General features: G+C 41.9%; 1 protein-coding gene across 7 annotated transcripts in view; it reads left to right on the top strand.

The window, feature by feature from the left end:
• CNR1 (cannabinoid receptor 1) overlaps positions 1-12,559 on the top strand; it is a 40,078-nt gene that overhangs the window by 11,348 nt on the left and 16,171 nt on the right. For 2 of the 7 annotated variants that reach the window (XM_063619304.1, XM_055258368.2), the window contains exon 1: positions 1,632-2,172. The exons of 2 other annotated variants lie outside the window; for them this stretch is intronic. The gene's annotated coding sequence lies outside the window, so the exon portion shown is untranslated. Of the gene's footprint in view, positions 1-1,206; positions 1,553-1,631; positions 2,173-2,712; positions 5,797-12,559 lie in introns of those variants that run through there. 3 more of the 7 variants (XM_055258370.2, XM_055258373.2, XM_055258383.2) reach the window with 3 other exon arrangements.

The raw sequence follows: 12,559 nt of genomic DNA, 5'->3' as shown, positions 1-12,559 counted from the left end.
TGGAATACCTTTCACAGGTTGATGCTGACCACCACGAAGGTATAGATCAACATGTGGGAGAGTGCTCCTTATAGAAGGGGCACCACCAGGGTGTGTCAGTGTTGTTTAGCTGAGTGATATTGAACAGCTCTGCCACTCCAACAGCTCATGCCCTCCAGCTACAGCGGAGGGTGGCAGCACCCAGGTGAAATCCTGTGGCCTGAAAGCATTCTAGGAGTCCAGCTCCCCCAGGTTTCTTGTGACTAAAGATGTCCTTATCACAGTCAGAGGAAGCGCTGCCTTCATCCTTTCTTTTAATTACTAGCAATCATTTGAACCTGAGCTGCCAGGTGGAGGAGAGACTTTGAAGTTATCGTCATCTGGCCTCTTGGGAAATCAGAGTCTGGGAGGTCATAAGGAGAGAAAATTTTTGCAAATATTTCCTACCGCCAGGGGTGTGAGGTGAAGGGAAAATCTAACAACCACGACCCCTAAAAGAAAAAAGCAACGGATGTTGAAGCCTCCTCCCCCTCCCTTTGAATCTTGCGCTGGAGCTGTCTCTGCCATGGAGGTAGGCTAAAAATGCCTGTGAGTAGAGCCTGCCCCAAGCAGCAGGGTTAAGGCTCAGCACTAATCCCACATCTACTATCTATCTCCCAGTCATTCTTCCATCTATCGATGGGTCCATCAGACCTCTATTGATAACCTTTTCTAACCACCTACCTAGTAGGACTTAATCATTTCTGTGGTGGACTCTCTCAATGGAGTCAAATGGTCATTTGCTTGACGGAAATACCTCTAGTCTAAAGCAGTCTAGGGGGATTTTCAAAAACTGCACTAGTGCTCTGCGGGAAGCCTTTGTACGATTTGGCCTGACGTTTCCAAAACGGATTTACAGCCTTCCCTCTTCCAGGACCTTCAACTCAACAGTCTTCCTTCTTTCCCTGAGGCTTGCTTTCACGGATTCTCACCACGTAGTTCAAATATAGGGTCCAGATATATTACGGTTGCTGTTGGGGTCTGATCAGGGGCGGGAAGACCCTGCAGGTCGGTAAAACGGAGCGGTGCAGGATGATGTCTGGGAACACCGGCAAGGTATCATAAAATGAACGCCAAGGCGGCCACAAGAGGAGGGCCGGGAACCGAACCCAGCGCCCAGCGCGGGGCCCTTGTGGCCGACGTGACGTGGCTCCGTCAGGTGGAGACCGTGCGATCCTCTTCCGACCCAACTCACGAGAGATAAAGATGTCTAAATAACCACGACCGCCGCCGCACACCCTGCGGGGCCCCGGGGGCGGAGGGGAGGGGAGCGCCTCCTTGGCAGAAGCGGCGGCCCAGGCTTGTTTGGAGGTTCGCAATTCACCATGATAAATGTAAAGACCAATTAAGGTTTGATCCGTGCACACAGGAGGCAGACGGCGGCTGATAGTGGAAACAATTAACGAGCATGTCCCCTAATTCCTGCCGCGGCTGCTGAGCACACCGCGGCTCCCCAGGCGCCCGCCGCGGCCGCCCCCGAGTCCCAGAGCCCCCAGTCCGGCCCTGGAGTGGGGCGTCCTCCTCCAGCGAAAAGGTGCGAGGAGCGGGGCCCCGGGTGGCCGGGGAGGGGGCGCGCCGGGCCGGGAGGCGCCGAGCCAGCCGCCTACGGAGCCCAACTGTTTGCATCGGGGACCGGCGGGCGGGGCGCGCCCGAGTGGTCTCGCCGGGAAGGGTCGGCGGGCGCTGGGGAAGGCGCCTAGCGCGAAGCTGGGCGGCGCCCCGAGGGCGGAGGACAGGTGGCCGCGCGGCCGCAGTCAGGTAGCGAACGGCTCGGGGGCTGCGCAGCGCGGTCCAAAAGCTCAGCCCGGCCCCGGGCCCGGCTCGCTGCCGCCTGCCACGGGAGCGGCCTTGGGCGGAGGGAGGGGGCGCGAGACCGCACCCCCGGGCCCGGCGCGCCTAGGCCTCTGGGCTCCCGCTCCCCTTCCCCTTCCGGCTTAGCCCGCTGCCCCAGACGTGACCCCCGCGCAAGGTGTTGGCGATGCGCGCTGCCCGGGAGCGTGTGATTAACGGCCCCGAGGTCGTGGGCGGCGCAGGCACGAGCCCCTTCTTGGCCTGGCCAGGGTGTGAGCGTATCCGGGACCACAGCGAGGTCATGGCAGCGGGGGCCTCCGGGAGCGCGGCGGCGGCGGAGGAGGAGGAGGAGGAAGAGGAGAAGTAGGTGACACGGGCCGAAGAGGCTTGTCCCCTCTGGCCCCAGGGCTGGCGCTGCGGCGGGTCCCCCGCCCCAAGCAAAGTTTGGCGCTACGGGCGCTGCGCGCAGGTCCCTCCCCGCGCAGTTCCCTCGGCTGGGTCTGTGCCGCCGCCGCTGCCAGGGCAGGACAAAGGCTCATTAACACGTGATGGGACCGCGCTTCATAAATGGGACTGGAGCGAGAGGGAGCCACAGACAGCGCGAGCGGAGGGAGAGGCAGGGGCCGCGCGAGCGGGACGAGGCGACGGGTGCTCGGGCTGGCGGAGACGGGCGGCCCCACGCCGGGCCAGGCAGGGCCCGCGGGAGGACCCAGTGAAGAGCCGGGGAAGGGGCGAGGCTCGCCGGCGGTCGGAGCAGCGGGACGCCAGTCCCGGTCGCTGTCGCGGGCGGGCGCTGGAGACCGGGACGCCGGCGCACGGACGGACTGAGTTGCTGACCGCCCGCCGGAGGCACACCCCACTCCACCCCACCCCGCCTCGCCAGCAGCCCGGCGCCGGCGCCGCCTCCCGCACGCTACTCCCTCTGCCACCCCTTCCTTCTCCACTTCTTTTCCGCCTCCGCCTCTTCTTGTCTCCCGCGGCGCCAGCGCCTTCCCTTGGCCCGGGCGGGGGCCTCGGCTCCCTGCAGAGCTCTCCGTAGTCAGTGGGGGACATTTCGTTCTAGCGGACAGCCAGCCCCTGAGCTGGGCGAGAGGTGCCAAGGGAGCCTCTGTCCCGAGGACCAGGGGATGCGAAGGGTAAGACCTGGCAGAGTTGCGTTTGGAAATACTTTTTCCGCCTCCCGCCCCCTCGGGTACGACCAGTGTGGTCCCCAAGTGTCCTTCGTGGAGTTCTTATTCCGTGTGAGCGAATCGTGCGTCGGTGTTTACTTAGCTGTATGGCCCCAGCCTGTTAACTGTGATCTGTGCTACTTCTGGAGATTTCTACCATTTACTATTTATTGAATGTGTGTGCACCTGGCTCTGTATGCACTGATGTCTGTTTGTAGAAAATGTGTAATTGTGCATGTTTGAAAAACGGGCGCTTGAGTTGGTGCTGAATGCCTATAAACCATATTAGCAGCTAAGTCTTCCCAGGGAAATACATCGATCTCTGCTGCAAACCTAGAAACTGACTAATGTAAAATAGTAAATGTCATATAAAGAGATGTATGTCAAATAATAAACTTTTGATAAAGAAAAAGCTACAGGAACCACTTCTCTTTGAGGAAAAACAAATGTCCATGTAACTAATACCTAAAATTGAATGTTGATGGAACCATTTAACTCAGAACTAGCCTTTAGATGACTAAAGTTAATGTTGCCTTTTTAAAAGACATTTCTTGTTAAGGCTTACAAATCATAAACGGATCACCTCTCAAATAAAAATATGTTTGCTGTAACAGACGTGAGAAACTGTCATTTGGTCATTTGGAAGTTTAAAAGCAGCATGCATGTTTCTGATTTTAATAGATTGTCTCTCAGATATTTAAAATTGAACAGATGAGAAAAACAAAAGAAATGTTTAGTAACGTATTAATCATTTTGCCTCCCATCTTTTTTTATTTTCCTCCAAATAAGTGCTATTCTTGCCTTTGTTGTTCATTTCCTGATATATTAAGCCTCTTTGGGCATGTAATCCAATAAGAGATTAGAACAGATTTACTGGTTTTAAAGGTGTTGAAAGATTATCTCTGTGGGTCCCATAACTTCTCCTCATTTTTATTACCAAGTTAGTATCTTTTGAACAATGGGGGAAATGCAATTTCTTAGAGGAAGCTCAGTGGACACTGAGTATTAGTGGGGTCACCATTGACATCAATCTATTTTGCAGAATATTGAGAAGCTCAGAGCAACCAACCTTTAAGGTTCCCATAGGACTTTATGTGATTTAAAGTGTTGCTTTTCTAATCCTACCCTACTGACAGTTTGCAAGGGAAGATACACTGATTGATTTTTCTCTGTGCCTTTTTTCCCTGGTACTCCTCCCCCTCCCCCGCTCTCTAACTCAGTTAAGAGCAATTTTATAAAAATAAAAGGCCATTTATAGTTTCTTAAGTGAGACAAATTACTTTCAGATTATATCCATACATGAGCAGAAGACATGCACCTCCAGAATTTTAAACATTGCATACTACAGGCACTTATTTGTAGGCACAATGGCAGTTACCATAGTGGGGCAAGAGACTTGATGTTGGACATGGTTTTAAAAAACTAATCCATTTTAGCTTATCAGGAGAACTTACTGTAAACAGACTCTTTTTGTTTCAAAGATGTCTCCCACTCCAGGCGAGGAGCGCTCTTGGCTGAGGTATGTATCAAGTGTCTGATGGGGAGAGGTCTCATTGTGTTTCTAAGTGTCCATGGGGGTAACATGATGCCACAAGGTGGAAATACTCAATTCTGGCCTTTCACAAGTAAAATACTGTGCTTGCATACTCGTTGTTAGGAAAGCAAATTAGATATTCATGCCCCTGAATTTTAATAACATTAATATATGTATGTAAAAAGAATGTTATGACTAGAACCTTAAATAAGCCATAAGTGATTATTATTTACTGTGTAAAGTTTTAAATTCTGATGAAAACCAGGTCTCACATTGAAGTAGTGCTTGGCTTTGTTTGTTATCCACTGTTTTCTGTCCTTTTCTGTTACCCATTTCCCAGTGGACCATGTTCCTCTCTGTCTTGCCTGTGAGATTGCTCTTCTCTAATAAGCCTAGCTGCAGGATCAGTGTGTTCTTTTTGGCATTTCAAAATGGTAAAATAGTGAAATTGTTAAATGTTACCAAGATGAAACTGCTGGGAATGAAATTCTCAAAAAGAACCACTATATTTGTGGCATGTTTCAGCCTCTTCCAAAAGAAAACTCTTTGATTCGGTTTACCTATTTTCCCAAGAAGGAAGCAGCCCCATTGATTGTGTTGATAAGTGTTTAGTATGCAGTGTCAGCTTATTAATTACTAAGGCAAAGCCTGAGGAACTGTTTCAAAACAGTCGTATAACACTGTTCTTTGCTTTGACTCAAAATTAACATTAACCACGGGGAAATTTAGACAGGCTCCTTGGTTGTCTTGCATATTAGTGTTTGGAATTAGAATTCAAATACTTTGCTATGTAAGAATAAACTATTATGTGATGGAACTTCTAATAGCAGTTTATAGTTCGCCACGCTTACCAAATGTTTCTTACCAGAAAACAGTTGGCCTAATAAGGGATTATTTCCCATAACTAGCTATCCAGGAATGCTGCAAAAACAAGAGTAACAAATTGAATTTGAAAATACCTAATGACACATAATTAGCAAAATGAAAGATTTGGTTATAGCTTCTTGAATTTATAAGAATTCTGGGTGACAGTTATTGTTTCTTTTATTCCAGGAAATATTTTGGAGAAATCTGAATTGATCTATATTATAAAGTTAATCCAGTCTAATCTAAGAATATACAGTGAATTAAATGCTAATTAAAGCAATTAAAGCATGCTAACAGGCAGTAACCTAAAGGACAGGCTCCATCTTACTTACCAAATTCCATGTTAGCTCAGTTGCATAAAGAACATAGATGAGAGCTTTCATTCCCTGCTGAAAAGGATGCCATGCCTCCACCAGTGTAAGTCTGTTTCTTCTATTTTTGTATTTATCATTTTCTAATTGAACTGACAAATAGTTAGAGTGAAACCAGACTTTGGGTTTAAATTATTGTAATTCTGCTGTTGGCTCTAAAACGATCTGGACCCAACATTGTTTGAAACACTGTGCTAGGGCCAGGTTTACATACTGCATATCTGTATTTTGAGAAGCGGCCTGCTTTGCTGATTTTTCTCTTATATACGGAAGACTGGTAGAGAACTCAAAGAATAAGAGGAAATCAAAATCAGTTTATATACTTTATGTTGCCAAAATTTTAACTTCATGTTTTCTTCCCTGAATCTCCAGTTCTTTCCTAATCCTATTCTCAGAGAAATGGTAACTTTATATTATGGCTGCATGAATGCTGCTTTTGGGGACTTGGGGATTCAACTTTTTGCCACTGAATTGCTATTTAATACTTTGATAGCATTTAATTTTCTGTATATTCTTAGATTAGATTGGATTGACTTTATAAATTCAGATTTCTCCAAAATGTTTCCTGGATTAAAAGAAACAGTAATTCACCTGGAATATATGTATAATATCAAAGTATATATTGCATAATTTTGGACAACTGGACATATAAATACTTTTATTTACATGCATAAACGTTTTTATAGATGTAAATAATGACTGAAATAAAAATTAAATATGTTGCCTTTATACATTTGAACATATAATTCTGATTTTAAATAAATACCACAAATTTGGGGAAATGTCCGCATTCAAAGCAGCTGTGCGGATGGACACTGAAGAGTTAAAGCAAATATCCACCTTGAATGGAAACAAGGCCGTTCTTGTTGTCCAGGATAGGTGGAAATCCGTGCCAGTCCCATGTGTTCTAAGAATCTTGCAAATATGCCAGAATGAGCATCACCACATTTGATTATAATTTTATCATAAACACTGATGGGTTTAAGACAGTTTTTTTTGTAGCCAATCCTTTTAGTTGTTTATTATTTATTGGAAATTAGGGCTATACAAGTTGGAGGAAAATACGGAAGGTTATTACCATATCTCAGAATGCATATTAAGATAGTTACATTTTTTATATATAACACATTACAATGTTACCACAAGTGAGTTAAAACTATAGGAAATTTGTTAGGCGGGCAGGTTTGTAAGGTGGGTGATTTTTAGTAGACCCTGTCACCTCTCTTGCTGCTTTTGAAACTGATGTTAGAGCAAGCAAATTCCATCTCAAACTTGCTCACATGGATAAGAGGTATGTTTAGTACATATTGCTAATAAGAGGTCAAAGTCATGACATAAAGTAGTGTAATTATCTTTAGTTCTTATCAAAGTATTTACTAAAAGCTTTCCTGGGTTATATTTCTTGACTAAACAAGGTCCCATAATGAAAAAAAGTATATTTTTTATAATAGTTTAGAGGACAGTTAGTTACATGTATATATTCTTGATCTAGTTTCCATTGATATTTGCCATATATTTGAAGTATTTTCCATATAGATGAATTAATAGTGGACAGCCTCTAGTTTAAGTTTCACTTGGGCAGGTTAAGCTAATAACTTAATCACCATGGAATTCTCGAGGTTCATAGTTTGTATGGGTTTTTGAGGGAAGAATTGTTTACTCCCAAACCTGAGCAAAGGGGCATGGCAGAGTCATTGCAGTTGTTCTGGGAATACTATGAATTCTGTTTTAGACCCAGCTGGAGAAATGTTCACACCTGCACTTTAGGAAAGCTTTCAAAGTTTTGCTTTCTTTGCTTTGTTTTCTTTTGTTTTTGAATATGTAGAGATTGGTTAGATGGAAATCATTGTTTTTGAGCAAATTCTTTTTTAACCCATTGTGCTGTTGCATAATATTCTATATTTTTGAATGTTTTCAAAAGTACATTTTGCATTTTTTTGAATGCAAGAATTTAATTTGCCTTTTCTCTCAACACAAATGGCAAATAATTTTTCCCTAAAATACAATATTTTACTACTTAATGGCTTATTTTTCCACTCTTATTTGGATTCTTAATTAATTAGGAAATTATGTTTTTCAAAATTTATGTTTAAATGAGTGGGTCCTCCTCTTTCCTTCACCGTTTCTTTATTCATTCTTTTAGATCATAACTTTAGAGAAGAAAATTGGAATCTATGAGTCCTGAGAATTGAGTGAAGTTTTAAGGAGTATTACATTCAAGCTGGCGATAAATTCTAATATGCTTTTGAAAAAACAAATTCTAGTCCAGGCGCGGTAGCTCACGCCTGCAATCCCAGCACTTTGGGAGGCCAAGGCAAGTGGATCACTTGAGGTCAGGAGTTCGAGACCAGCCTGGCCAACGTGGTGAAACCCCGTCTCTACTAAAAACACAAAAATTAGCCGGGCATGGTGGCATGTGCCTGTAATCCCAGCTACTCGGGAGGTTGAAGTGGGAGAATTGCTTGAACCCAGAGGACAGAGGTTGCAGTGAGCCAAGATCACGCCACAGCACTCTAGCCTGGGTGACAGAGTGAGACTCTGCCTCAAAAAAAAAAAAGAAAAAAATTTTTTAAAGTTTGTTTTAAATAAATTTCTACTTATATGGACATTTGTACTAGGTAATTCATAACATTGATTTCTTTGGGTCAAGAAGCTAAAAATGATGTTTTTATTTATTTATTTTTAATTTATTTATTTTAAAATAAGAGTCTCACTGTTGACCCAGGCTAGAGTGCAGTGGCACAATCTCGGCTCACTGCAGCCTCCGCTTCCTGGGTTCAAGCGATTCTCTCATGCTACTACGCCTGGCTAATTTTTGTATTTTTTGTAGAGACGGGTTCACCACGTTGGCCACGCTGGTCTTGAACTCCTGATCTCAAGTGATCCACCTGCCTCAGCCTCCCAAAGTGCTGGGATTACAGGCGTGTGCTACCGTGCCTGGCCTAAAAATGATATTTTTAATATAGCAAGTTAACCAATATAATTGTTGATCTTTAAAAAAAAAGATCATTTAGGTACTAGACCTTTGTCACTTGTGTTTGCTTTTAACTCAGCTATATTTAAAAATTAATCAAATTTATTTATTCTTTATATGAGGGACTTAATGCCACTATGATCTGAGTATTTTGGTTTATTCCATGGTGTTTGGCTAAATGAATCCAATTTTCAGCTCATTGAAATGCATCGCTACCAGAATTTGCTAAATGTTTTCTTTAGCTTTTGTACAAGTTGTGGTGAGCAGGCAGTATGCATGTGAAAAACGAAAGCTAGACAATTTAACATATAACTAAAACAAGTGCAAGATTGGCCAAAGAATTTTGTGTCTCTGCATATGTGGGAATTTAACTTTGGAAGATACACAGCTACTTTTGGAAATGACATCTAATGTCTTATAAACAAAAAGGAGAAATCTTTGAATTACTTTAGTCTTCAGCGAAAGTAACTAATTGTGAGTAATCTGTGATCCATTTTTATTGACAAAATAATTAAAGAGAGAACAGTTTGCCCAGAGTCATGTATTTAAGTGCGTTGGGATATATTTCTAAATATTTATAACTTTTAGGTATTTTTGAAATATGTCCACTATAAAAAGTGCAAATTGCATAATTGCCAGAGTAATTCTGTAAAATAATTTGCAGTAGATCTGTATTACTTGGGCCTGCAGCAAAATTTTCATTTTAGTTTGTTCTTTCCTGGGTTCATCTCTTAAAATGTAGCATTTTATGGTTTGGGGGAAAAGAAGAACAGAAACAAGTATTTCCAGTTTGAAAGAAATAAGCTGACATGTTCATTACTTTTAGTTTTTTCTTGTTATGCTCAATAATCATGGGTTCCTTCACAGTGGTGGTGACGAAATGTCTTAGCAATCCTATAAAGCTTTGCATAGCCTTTGTAAATAGAATTAGGAGAAAATGGTTTGGAGTTCTCAATATATACCTGTGTATTATATCAGTACACATTACATTTTGAAGCCACTTTCCTTTGCTGGACAAAATACATAAAAAAGTTTCCTGAAAAAGTACAGAGAAGCCCTGGATTGTAGACTAAAAAAACTGGAGAGGTTCTCCACTCTTTACTCTTATTTTCTGGCTAAATGACATTATTCTATTCCAAATAGGAATACCTCAGTTATAAAGATCTTCTGTGGGAGGTTATTTTATCTTGAGCTGGCTCCTGTAGCAATCTGTTTCAATGATCTAAAAACCTGTACTTACAGAATATTCTTTCTTCTTCTCTAACCTTAGTTCTTCTTAAAGGTTAAATCTACTTCCTCTTCTCCTTTAGTCCTTTTCATATGTCTCCGTAATCTTTCACAGTGGTTCTTAAACGTCAGAATGTGCTAGAATCTCCTAAAGGCCTTGCTAAGAATGGAGATGCACCCCAACCCTAGAGTTTTTGTTTCCATAGATCTGATCTGGATCCTGAGAATTTGTGTTTCTCATAAGTTCCCAGATGCTGCTGATGCTTCTGGTTGGGAGACCACCCTTTGAGAGCCACTGACCTATAGACTAACCCTGCATGCACTTGCAAGCCATTGTGTAACTTCTCAGACTGGTCTTTCAGATGTACATTATAATTTTCAGCCCATTGGTGCCTGTCTTATTTACTAATTCAATATGTTCACATCATTTTTTCTGAACACTTTCCAGTTCCTGGAATCTCTTAATTCTTAATTGTATCACACAAACCCTAAGAAGGGCTCGATCTGGAATGAATACAATAGAACAGCCTCATGGTTTCAATGGCATAAAAATTCTGCACTTGCATCCAATTTGCATACATACTTCTTAATCACAACTACATTTCCAGAGCATATTTTGCATTGCTACTGAAACCTCGTTCTTCCAGTTCTGTTTGTATGTAATTATTTACATCTTGAAAGCATATTTTTCTGTTTATGTCTTGCATTGTTAGCACACACTGAAAATTTCCTTAACATTTAGACTAAAGTAGGTGATACATAAGTACCTCGTTTTTAAAATAATGTCTGAAGGAAACCCCGGATTTATGCAATAATAAAAACTTATTTAAAATTATTTTAGTGAGAGAATGATAGGAAGGAAATTGAATTATTTAGAAAGTCACTATGTCCTCAATTTGTATGAATATTTGAACCAAGATTCATTTCTCTTGTTAAATATTCCATTTTAGTCCCTACAATAATAGAGATTAATTTTCCATTATTTTTCATCACAGAGTTAGGACCAATAGTGATGACTGCATATTTGGAAATTGGAAAGCTGAATATTTTATAAAATAGAATGAGTTGGTTATTAATATTGATTGTGGGCTCCTGAGACCACCCCTCTTACTTTTAACATCTCTTGGTTTAAACATATTTGTTTTAAGTAGAACTGCTTTCCTTTTCTCATTCTTAATTACTTTCTTGAGGCAGAATTCCCGATATTCAAAATTAATTTTTATCAATATATTAAATTTTCTCAATGCCCTTTTGCCTCAGAAAAGTAATTAGAAATTTAGTTTTCGTAGGCAGTAGTAATAACCCATTTTTAACTCTCCATAACATATTTTCCTATTTGTATTTTAATTAATTCAGTTGTAAAATACATAAAATGTTGTAGCAGGAGGAGAAGTTGCTCAACCAAAGCAAGAACTATGTCCACCAAATAGAATAACAAATTGATTCCTGAGGGCTTATAAAAGCCACTCCATCTAGTGGTTGAATTTTCACATGACTTCTCTTGAGAAGTTTTAGAAGCACACTCGCAAATGGAGAAACCCATTTGGGAAACATCAATGCACAATAATGTGCATTTGGGGGAAGAAAAAGTCCATTATAATAGTAATTTCATATATTGTCTTTAAACGTCTATCAACAGCATATAATTAAGATTCATTCAAGGTTGTGCATGTCACAAAAGACTCTTGATTGTTAAGTGGCTGAACTTTGCAGTTCATAATATGTACTCAGGCTGAACAAGGATTGGAATAAAAAGTAAATACCTGATCTTTGCCCATAACTTCCACTTGCCATCAATATAATTTCTATGTGATACTGAAATAAGACATCCTGGGGTAAATAATTGATGGATTCAATATAATTTTCCCATTTCGACACTTTTTCAGATGGATGTTTGTATGAGACCAAGATTTAGGTTTAATGCCCTCATGATCAGCTGGCTTTATGCCAGAAAAAACTGTCTATGGTTAAAAGCTGTTCTGTTACGTTGGATCTTCCATGTTGCTGATGCATACCAACATTTACTTAGTAAACAGGTATTGAATACCTACTCTGTGCCAGGCACTGTGCCAGGCAAAAGACCTATAAGATACCCAGCTCTCAAGGTGTTCATGGTCTGAACAGTTTAGACACAATAAAGACAACTACAGGATGGCTCAGCAATGCCCATCACCTCTCCTGGGAGAAAATCTCAAAGCACGTAGAGAAAGAGAATTTACACAGCCCAATACTATCTGATGATTAAATATATTCCCTTTATACGTTTTTATAACCTATTCTACTCTTTCAACTAGGGAAAGGAAGACAGAAGGGTGGGCTGTATTCGAGGTGGAGGGGTGGAGGGGAGAACCATTTCCCTTGCTTTCTTGACCTGACCCATGTCCCTTACATGGGTATGAAGCATGGATATATTTTGGGGGTCATCTATCACAGAAAAATGTTATATCTTGGAATATAATGTCCACAATCCTAGGCACAGACTATATGCCCAATAAAAATGTCTTAAATCAAGCATTTGAAGGCCTAAAACTTTATATCTATTAGCCACATTGCTGTAGTAGTGCAGTTTTACATCCGTTGGGCACCAGGAGACGGTAATGGTCATTCA

Source organism: Symphalangus syndactylus, chromosome 2 (assembly GCF_028878055.3).
Source record: "Symphalangus syndactylus isolate Jambi chromosome 2, NHGRI_mSymSyn1-v2.1_pri, whole genome shotgun sequence".
NCBI classification, from domain to species: domain Eukaryota; kingdom Metazoa; phylum Chordata; class Mammalia; order Primates; family Hylobatidae; genus Symphalangus; species Symphalangus syndactylus.
This window is presented reverse-complemented; position numbering and strand designations above follow the sequence as displayed.